Here is a 10,727-nt window from a genome sequence, read left to right as displayed (position 1 = left end):
AAGTCTAGTCACTTCAGTATAATAAATTAATAAGATATATTCGCTCTCTTATATGATTAAATTCTCAATATGAATGAGAACCAGATATATTGATATTGTTAAATTTCTTCAACAAGATTTTATCATGATGTTTTATTTATTTATTTTTTTTTTTCAGAAGGACACAGCACAATCAACTGACCAAGAAGCCTAAATAGCTTCTGATTTATTCGATCATTAAATTGAATGACAAATACCATCATTAGTTGTCTTATGTTCACATGAGTAGTATTGAGTACGTCGTGAGAGTATTGGGTGTTCTGTTTTCTTTTAAACAAAGATACCTTTCACTTTGTTTTATCGAAGATATGAGAGATGCCAACCATTACGATTTGAGCGTAATAGTTACGACTTTGAGCCTATTACTTTTGTCCTCTCCCAAATTATGATTTTCGTCATTTTTACATTACAATTATTTACATGCATAAAATATCACCGGGAGCAAATTGTTAATGCACCGGGGACAATCAAGCATTCTGCTACGAGACGATACTGCCAAATGAGAGCCATGCTTTCAATTCACATAGTGTTAAAATATCCATTTGAGGTCTCTGTTTGGTAGCTGTGCTCTGTTAAAATACACTCCATTCTTTTTATTGGTCGATCGATCTGTGTAGGCGCAGACAGGGAAATAATTGCAAATTTCATGTACACCAATAATATTTCGAAAATCGAAACACAACATTGTCTTTCTAAAAAAGAGTTCATTAGTTTTCACATGACGAATTTTATGAATGTCGCGTCTAGGCCTGACGCAAATACTAGTATCGAGGCGAAAACGAGCATCGAGTTAACATTACTCAGTTCCACATCAAATTACGATTTTTTACCCCAATGATTCCGCCAAAGCTTCAATTTATATCAACAATTATTATTACCCTAAAGAAATTCTCATAAAACCCCTTAGTTAGATAATCATATTTTGACCAGAATTAAATTCGATCTCTGTGAATTAATCGTAAAGAATACGATGAGTAAGCCAGTAAAGTAGACCATGTAGTTCTAACAATACAGCACTGTAAAGAAATGTTCGTGCATGGCTGGAATGAGAGTTTAATGTCCACATTTACATATCTTGCGGTCACAAGCATACCGTAAATCCTTGCGTTTATATATTTCAGAAGGTCCCGTGGAAGTTAATATATGGATGCTTACATACAAACTTACATTCGAACCTAGGTTTCATGTGGGTTTGACGTTGAAACATGGTTGAGGTTTCGTCATTGACGTTGTTGCGACATTATGGTTTTGGGGGTACGGGAGGCCAAGTCGTCTAAGACGCCGCGATTCGCTGTGCAGAGTTGCGTCCCTTGGGCACGCCAGAAACCGATGATTGTGGGTTCGAATCCTGGTTCGCCCCGATTGTCAGCACCAAACCCGTGCTCGTGGGTTTCACAGAAGTGGTAAACGTCTGAGACCGGCTTTCCTTCCACATTAAGCTGACACGCCGCGATATAACTACAATATTGTTAAAAGCGGCGTTAAACCAAACTCACCCACTCACTCATTATGGTTTTACGTAATAACAACGTTGTGTGGTAGTCGTAAAATGGTTGGCATGTGATCACAAATTTACGTCTTGACTACGTAATTGTCTTACGTTGTGAGAACCAAAACGAAACGTTGCCACTACGTTGTCACAACGTAAAGTTGTTGGGTGGGAAGTACGGTAGAATGTGACGTTGGCAACCATTTTAGGCTCGTAAAACCGACCAGAATAGGCTGACTGGTGCTCTCTCACACTCGGCCTTGTAATGCTTCTCCTTGGCCCTTAATCTCGGAATCATACTCACCTACTACCAGCACCAGTGTTGGCCTTGTTTTAAAAGTATAGGCTTTCATATTGCTTTGTGTTCTGATGTATGATATAGTGCTTGTTCCTAATACAAGATATTTACCATCCCAAACATATGGTTACAACTGAAACATGCTTCTTTTACAGTGACGTAACGACATATTAGCAAAACAACAAATTAGGCCTATATAAATTGGTTCTACTTGCCTTTGGCGGCAATCCATAGGTCTGTCCGCTAGAGTAAGTGCCCTTTACCAAAGGGGAGCTACGTTAACGAGGGTGTATGACACGTTGGTCCAGCGTTTACACTACAATTCTGCAAGGGAAGCTACTCTTGTAATAGAGAGCGCTGATACTCACGCACGTCCTTTCAAGCAGACGACGCAAGAGGGTGATACTTTTAAGGGCCGAGTGATAACCCATTTGGTTTTAGAGGTAAGTGTTAACTAAAATACTGTGTGAACGTGAGATATATCTTGGCAATTAAATGACTTAAGTGGACACAATCCTCGCTACCACGACATGACTACATCCGAGAATATATCTTAACACTGGAATTTCGCATGAGTAGCATCCTCGCTATTTATATATTGTAAAATATATATATATTTCTAGATAAAGGTGAGTATTGGTATCTTTGAATGAACATTGCTTTATATGGTAATAATGCTAAATATGGGGTCGGGTAATAATAGAATTTCAATGACAAACTCGATTTAACAAGTCACCTTGTGATTGCTGTCAGACCCAAATGTGAAATTGATAACGAGGCTTTCGGAAACTTTCAGCATTGCGTGTGCATGCCATACATTCCCGATATAGTTTGAGTAAAAGTTTAAAAAAATATTTTTTTATTAGGTAACGGGAAGGGCTACCGTACACTCTTTCCACACCCAGGGGAGACGTACGGTGGTCTAATGAGGTTACGAAATGTATGTACATTTGTGATGAAATACTGAATAAAATAAAATTTATCCAGAGATGATTGATGATATATATGTATTACAAGACAAACATGCCATTTATTAAATTCAAAATAATGGTAAGAATTATAAGGTCATGGAGTCTGAATGAACAACACTTGGGTGATAATAGGATTGTCAATCCAATGTTAGGCCGATAATTATTTCCGACGTCTGGCCGATGTCGATCCGATGAGCAAAACTTCATCGGCCCGACGATGTTTGCCGACGCTTGGTCGATGATGTAGCCGACGATTGGTCGATGCTGTCCCGATGAAGGTGTGGTGTGCTTTGTCTATGATCATTATTGCTAGGACACCCTTAGTTATCATGTAAACCAGTATTGAGTGTAATGAGTGAGTGAGTGAGTTGGGTTTAACGCCGCTTTTAACAGTATTACAGTTATACAACGGCGTCAGCTTAATGTGGGAGGAAAGCCCGAAGTGATGCAGGTCTTACACACTTACCACTTTGGTGAAACCCACGAGCACGGGTATGGTGCTGACGAACCTAGAAACATAATTGGGGCGAACCGGGATTGGAACCCACAATCATACGTTTCTGGTATGTCCAAGGGGCGCAACTTTGCACAGCGAAACGCGGCGCCTTAGACGACTGGGCCACTCGTTCCCCTTGTGTGTAATATTATTGGGGGAGTATTAATAAATGTTTCGTTACTGTAGTCAGATTAGTGTGTCCTCCCGTTCATTGTGAGACTGGATTTAAGGTATACCCTTTCACCACACTTCACTCGTAATAATAAGAGTGGAAGTTAATAAACGAAACTATTATAAACCTTCGTATGCGTGTTTCATGAGAGAGCACAGAGAAGATCCGAGGCCCCTCGGATACTCACATTATGCTTCTCTCACATCCCGACAGCAGGATTGAAATACGAGGGAGTGACGTAGTCCAGGTATCAACACGGACCAGATTCATTCTTAGAAACCTTCCAGGTCGAGTGACAATGTCACTAATAGCCAGTAAATAGTTCAGAAAGAAAGTTAGGTATACACCGACAAACAATAGTATAACTTGACACACGGTACATTATGACGTTGGGGACCGTTAGAATAGGCAGACTGGTGCTCTCCCACACTCAGCCTTAAAGGCCTCTCCTTGTCTCCCAATCTCAGAAGTCATATTTACTCACTAAGGTATTGGGCATTTTTAGCCGAAAGCTTTTCTGAAAGTACAGGCGTACTTATGAGTGGAAGTAAATAAACGAAGTTAACTTGAACCCTTCGTTTGGGTGTTTCATGAGATTACGCTAAAGAACTAAGGGCCCTTGGGTACTCACATTGTACTTCTCTCACATCCCGACATCAGAATTGAAATAGGAGGGAGTGACGTAGTCTAGGTATTTACAGCCATGGACTAGACTCATCGGGTCAGGAGTCCGAGGAAAAGGGAGCTCGAATCACGGCTTTCCTCTGACCATGCTCTTACCATGCTAGTGGTCATCTTTAAATACCTAGGTATACATGTGCCCCCTCAATCTCAAAGGGATATCTTCAAACATAGAACAATATACTTACGTGTAGACATCTACAGCAGTTCAGTGGCACGCAGTGAATGACAGAATTACCTCCGCATCAAGTTACAGTATACAGAATTCATACAGTGTGACCCGTCATGAGAAAAAGGACCTTATGGGCGCTAGGAATCAATTGTGCTCTGACGTCATAAGGAAAGAGGTTTGACGTCAATTTACCTCCGTAAAAATCGCCAAATCAATGGTCTGTACAGACCATTGGTCTGTACAATGGTCTGTACAATGGTCTGTTTGTTTTTCTTGTCATGGACGTCATTTCTTTAAAAACAATTCAGCATACATGTCTACTTTCCACTGATCAGACATTATATGAACATGAGGCAGTTATTTATTCCATTAACATATATTTTGATACAATCTGAATGTTAAATCATCCCTACGACTGTTGTTAGTGGGAATAAAACAACAAGCCTAACATTCGCGATGGTGTCAAAAGATTCCGATGAAATTGTTTTTTTGACGACAAAACAGAATTGACGGAAGCGATAGTCGTCTAACAGTTGTGTCCTTTGGGCGTGCCGGAAACCTATGATTGTGGATTCGAATCCCTTTTTGCCCCAATTATGTTTCTAGGTTTGTCAGCACCATACCCCTGCTCGTGGGTTTCACCGAAGTGGTAAACATCTGAGACCTGCATCACTTCGGGCTTTCCTACCACATTAAGCTGACACCGAGCGATATAACTGTAATACTGTTAAAAGCGGCGTTAAACCCAACTCACTCACTCACTCATACTTCGGATGTCATGATGTGTTGTTAATGGTTTATGTCTAATTTATGAAAAGCTTGAAACGTGAAATACACCTGAAACTTGCGCAGGTGAAAGAAAGAAATGTTATTGTTTTTACAGTTATTAATTAATATCCAGATCACGTGAAAGAGAAAAGTACCAAAAATTACCTCGATTTGTAGTGTATGGTATTGTTCAATGTATATTCTGTTCACGTGTTCAAACATTTGAACTAATGTTTGTCACTGTGACCACCAGAAAACACACATCCTCGTCTCATCTTGTATTTCGCATTTGGCTGCATTACTGTAAACTTTGCTCAAACTATACTTGTATGGCCAATCCATGACATAAAACTAACTACGATTTTCGAATTGTATTCACACCTTGGTATATACATGTACTTTTAAGGTCATACGTAATAACTTATTTCAATGAAATGAAATGGTTAGGGTAATTCGTTCACACGATCATGTATACTCAACGACAAAAGTTCCTGTGACACCAATATTTTAGTGTATTTTTCAACAAGTAAAGTTTGGTTTTCAATATTGTAGTACATGTATGGAATCAAGTCACAAAAACGAAACTGCTACAGAAAAGCATGCATTCCATGCAAATGTTGACTTTTATGCAAGCACTATGCATTTCACTACCCAAGAATGGGTATAAAACAAGTGCGTTAACGGGATTCCATATGCATTGTTTGGCATCGTGCTGACAACAACCACCACAAAAAAAATAAAAATTACGCAATTATTCAACATTACGAAATGCCACGCCAGTCCGAAAATGAGCGTCCTCGAGCCATTGGTATTCTAGAAGCAGGATCGAGGCAACGTGATGTTGCAAGACAATTTAACGTCCACAGAAACACCATTTGAAGTTTATGGCAACGTTGGCAACAGACGAATGCAGTCAGAGACCATCCTCGGAGTGGCAGACCAAGCGTAACCAATAATCGACAAGAAAACTGGATTCGAACAACACACCTACGAAATCGATTCCAGCCAGCAACAGTAACTGCAAGAAGCACCTAAAGCCTTCGACGAATATTTTCACAAACCGTACGTCGTCGCCTCAGATGTGCAGGGATTGTCGCTAGAAGATCCACCAGGCGTCCAATTTTGACAGGAAACCACCGTCAAACACGTCTACAGTGGTGCAGAAAGCGTCAACGCTGAACGGCCATGCAGTGGGGACAAGTTCTATTCACTGATGAGTTTCGTTTTCACCTCAACCACAGCGATGGACGGATTCGAATGTACCGACATCGAGGAAAACGTTACGTCAAACATTGTGTCATGGAAGAAGATCGGTTCGGGGGCGGCAGCGTTATGGTATGGGGTGGGATCACAGCAAGACAGAGGATCCGTTTGATAGTGGTAGAGGGAAATCTTAATGGACAGCGCTACCGCGACGAGATCATCGACCCTGTTGTTTTTGCGTCGTCATGCCCAAGGCATTACCTTTCAACATGACAACACCCGGCCTCATATCGCTCGACTTGTTCAGGATTCTCTTCAACAAAAAAACGTGAATGTCACCCCCTGGCCGGCTCGCTCCCCTGATCTCTCACCAATCGAGCACATGTGGGATGAGATGGATCGGCGCCTTCGACGTCAACCACGTGTTCCACAGACACTCCAGGAACTTCGAAACATGCTGCAGCAGATATGGACAGATATCCCACAGGACATTGTGCGACGCCTGGTCCATTCCATGAGACGAAGATGTGTTGCTTGCATCGCAACCAGAGGTGGACACACACGCTATTGATTTGTAAATTGACATTTTGGCATGTTCATGTTTGATCAATCACCTGTGCCTTTCAGTCATTTCATATAAAACAACAGTCGAACAACGAAACGACTGGGATGTACGACAACTGGTAAACAAGAAATCGCGGCACAGCAATGATGCGGACGTGTTGTCTCGATCACTTCGGGCTTGGCCATTCAATGTTTACGTATTGGTCACAGACTACCTGCCTCTAAGCATAACGTGTACCATCTTAATATTAACGCTGTCTTTTCACGTAATAGATTTGAACATTTCAGTCAGTCAGCATCATAAGCAGAACGACAATCTGCAATTACACAGGGCGTGAGAATATCTTTAAAACCTTGCGACGGTTTCCGTCCAGTAAGTGAGTGTGTGAGTTCGGTTTAACGCCGCTTTTAACAGTATTCCAGTAATATCACGGCGTGTCAGCTTAATGTGGGAGGAAAGCCCGAAGTGATGCAGGTCTCAGACGTTTACCACTTCGGTGAAACCCACGAGCACGAGTATGGTGCTGACAGACCTAGAAACATAATCGGGGCCTTAGACGACTGGGCCACCCGTGCCCCCGGTTTCCGTCCAGAGATTTGTTACTTTCGTAGAAACGTAGGAAACCTGCCTGTACAAAAGCTTATTCAAGACCCAGCACATCAGTGATTAATTTCATGAGCAATTTCTGGTGAACGAATTTTTGCAAGATATAAAGCGCCTCTCAAGACAGGAAATTGGGGACCTATAATTATCTGTTTCCACAACACCGTGTGTTATTTAATTGAAAATGTCTAGAAATTCTGAAAGCATAATACTGCACTGTACCTTTCGGACTTCACCAGTTAAGGCATGTTCCTATGTTATCAACATATAATCCTGATCTGACGCAGGCAACTGTTCCGCTTCGACTATTATAAAACCAACTACCAGCATAAGCAGGGGAAATATATAAGTTGAGGATGCACTCAATAAAAATCGCCTCCAGCCCATTTGTTTTGTTTCGTTGAGTACAATGTTAATTTTGTCCATCTGTTACATTTAATCAATATATCTGGAAGAAATAATTTCATAAATTATACATTTTGTAAAATTATGCTGAGGTAATCCCATCATTGATTACGTGAATTAATCTGCTGTACATGTATCAACGTAATTGTTTTCAGTTTCATAATATCCCTGACACATGAATACGACACCCAAGCAGGATAAGAGGATGGCCACGGGAAGGCCGTGATTCGATGAGTCTGGTCCGTGTTGCTACCTAGACCATGCCATTCCCCCGTATTTCAATCCTGATGTCAGGATGTGCGTGAAGTACACTGTGATGATCTGAGGGCCCTTGAATCTTTCCCGTTTTGAGCTAAAACACGCATACGAAGGTTTCAAGTTAACTTCGTATATTAACGTCTAATAAGTACGCCCTCACTTTTAGACTTCGGCCGTAAAAGTCCACACTGGCACTGGTAGTGGGTGAGTGTGATTCCGAAATTCAGAGACAAGGAGAGGCATTAAAGGCTGAGTGTGAGAGAGCACCAGTCTGCCTATTCTGGTCGGTTTACTGGCCTAAAACGGTCACTATCCACCGTGCTTCAAGTCAGACTTTTGTTTGTCGGTGTATCCCGAACTTTCTGTCTAAACTTTTTATTTGCGACTTACTAACATTGTCACTCCACTGAGACTCATCGAGAGAATCGGAGCCCATCGGAACTGTGTATGTTAGAAAAGAACGACGAGGTGTTGTTTATCGCACAGTAAAAGGCTGCAGGAAGAATTACTACGAGTCGTCTAATTCTTACATGCGATATCACCATTATTTACAACCTCAAAATTACCAGATTTACAGGATTTAAACATAATTACCCGTATTTAAATGATGATACCACCCTGAATAAAATGTGATCTCGGCAATGTTGGACAATCGTCAAATTTTGAATCGAGAACTTTGTCAAAATGTTTTTCAAAGGGCCATTTTGAAACAAGTACCGTAACGCACGAGGTAGTTGCTTTCTGATTGGCTAATATTGACTTCTTGGTTGTTATTTAAGTAAGTTTATTTCTTATGGTTATTGCGGCATTAGAATTAGATGCCGTAAAATATGTAGCTTCTTGTTTTGTGATAAGTCTTATTCCTTTCTCGGCCCAGGCAGCTGGTGAAATAGAGTAACATCCCTACAGTGATGATAGAATGTATAGATAAATGTATAGATCCTTATACCGTTGTCAAGCAAGACAGTCTTGCTTGACAACGGTATAAGGGTCTATGCCGAAACGTCGCTTTTTACAGTATAAAAGATGTTGATATACATACAATTGTGTTTCCCTAATCAAACAATTACTCAAAACACAATAAGTAGTTTTTGGTCATGGTCATGTTTATACTGCAAACTGTAAAGTAACCTGGACCCTTTATCCTTTATGTATCTCCCCCCCGGTGTCGAGTACAGCTGGTGTTGTTTCATGATTGGCGATTAAGTTGAGCATTTGATCTACTTTGTAAATGTTCATATGATCTTAAAAAAACAGCAACAGGACGAATGACGAAGGCACTGCGGCATTTAGAAGTTCCCTCGGCTTCCGCATCCCCTGTGACGGTTCAAAATCCATTTGGACCACTGGACATGGAAGTCACTGCATCCCTGTGCATGGGAATGGCCCCTCAACACGCTCAAGATCCCCGTTGATGATGATGAGTTTGATTTTACGCCGCTTTTAACAATATTCCAGCCATATCACGGGTTTCGTACTTTGTGCCTTGGTCGGGAATCGAACCCGGGTCTTCTGTTTGACGAGCGATCGCTTTAACCAAAAGGTTACCCGACCGCCCCGATTCCCCGTTGAACCACCATGAGCAGATCTATCAATTTACTAAAGTGGAATTGCAGAGGAATTTTAATGATCACTGGTCACTGGTAGCACTTCTTCATATGTAACGTTTACACTTTGATCCATTCAGCAGTCTGATGTTCAGGATTTGTTTTATCAGCTACTTAGACCCTGTACCATCATGCCTGGTCTGAATGGGCATAACCCTCCATCGGGAAGTGACAATACCAACGCTACTTGAAACGAATTTGGATGAATATTATTTGTTTACGACAATGCAGTTTTTATGAAGATTACCGGCATTATTTATTATGTGCAGCTGAGGAAAACAACCGAAATTTTGATGTGATATGCGAAGATAAATTTATTTACCTAATGAATTCAAACGTTTTACAAAAATTGCTTGCCGCAACGCGTTTTAAAATGTTTAAGAGACGACAGTCGTCGCCATGATTATTAAATTACCTCTATCTCTATCCTTTCTTTTTCTTTCGTTTTTTATTCGAGGATTTTGTTATTGTTTCCTGTGAGTCTTCTCATTTCGTAGCTAAATTTCCCACCTCTCCCATTATATATATTATGTAAATGTTTTGTTTATATTGTATATAGTGTCTCATAAGGCAATGTCTGGCTGGAAAGCACGCCATACAACTTTTGTCTTATGTGCATCGATTTTATATTGTACATGTTGTGCGTGTGACACTTTAATACCATTTTACGACTACTACTACTACTACTACTACATTATTCTGCAGTAGTGTTGGGGGTACCCAGTGTTGGTATGCCAGGCACACATAATCCATTAATCCCTTGCAGTAATCCTTTATCTAAACATTATATTTGAACAAAAGCGACTGGCATTAAGGGGCCGACCCCAACGATACGAGACAAAGCTGAAGTATCGGCAGGGCGCATGTACTTTTTCCCTGACCCGTATTGTTTGAGAAATGGCTGGGTTGATGATCCAACAACATGGCCAGGGATAACTTTTACAGATATTTATTTTTATTATGTCTATCTGATAGACACACCTGGTCAGTTTTCCCACGA

Source organism: Haliotis cracherodii, unplaced genomic scaffold, assembly GCF_022045235.1.
Source record: "Haliotis cracherodii isolate W230 unplaced genomic scaffold, xgHalCrac1.p SCAF_1, whole genome shotgun sequence".
NCBI lineage: Eukaryota > Metazoa > Mollusca > Gastropoda > Lepetellida > Haliotidae > Haliotis > Haliotis cracherodii.
Note: the sequence above shows the minus strand (reverse complement) of the source record.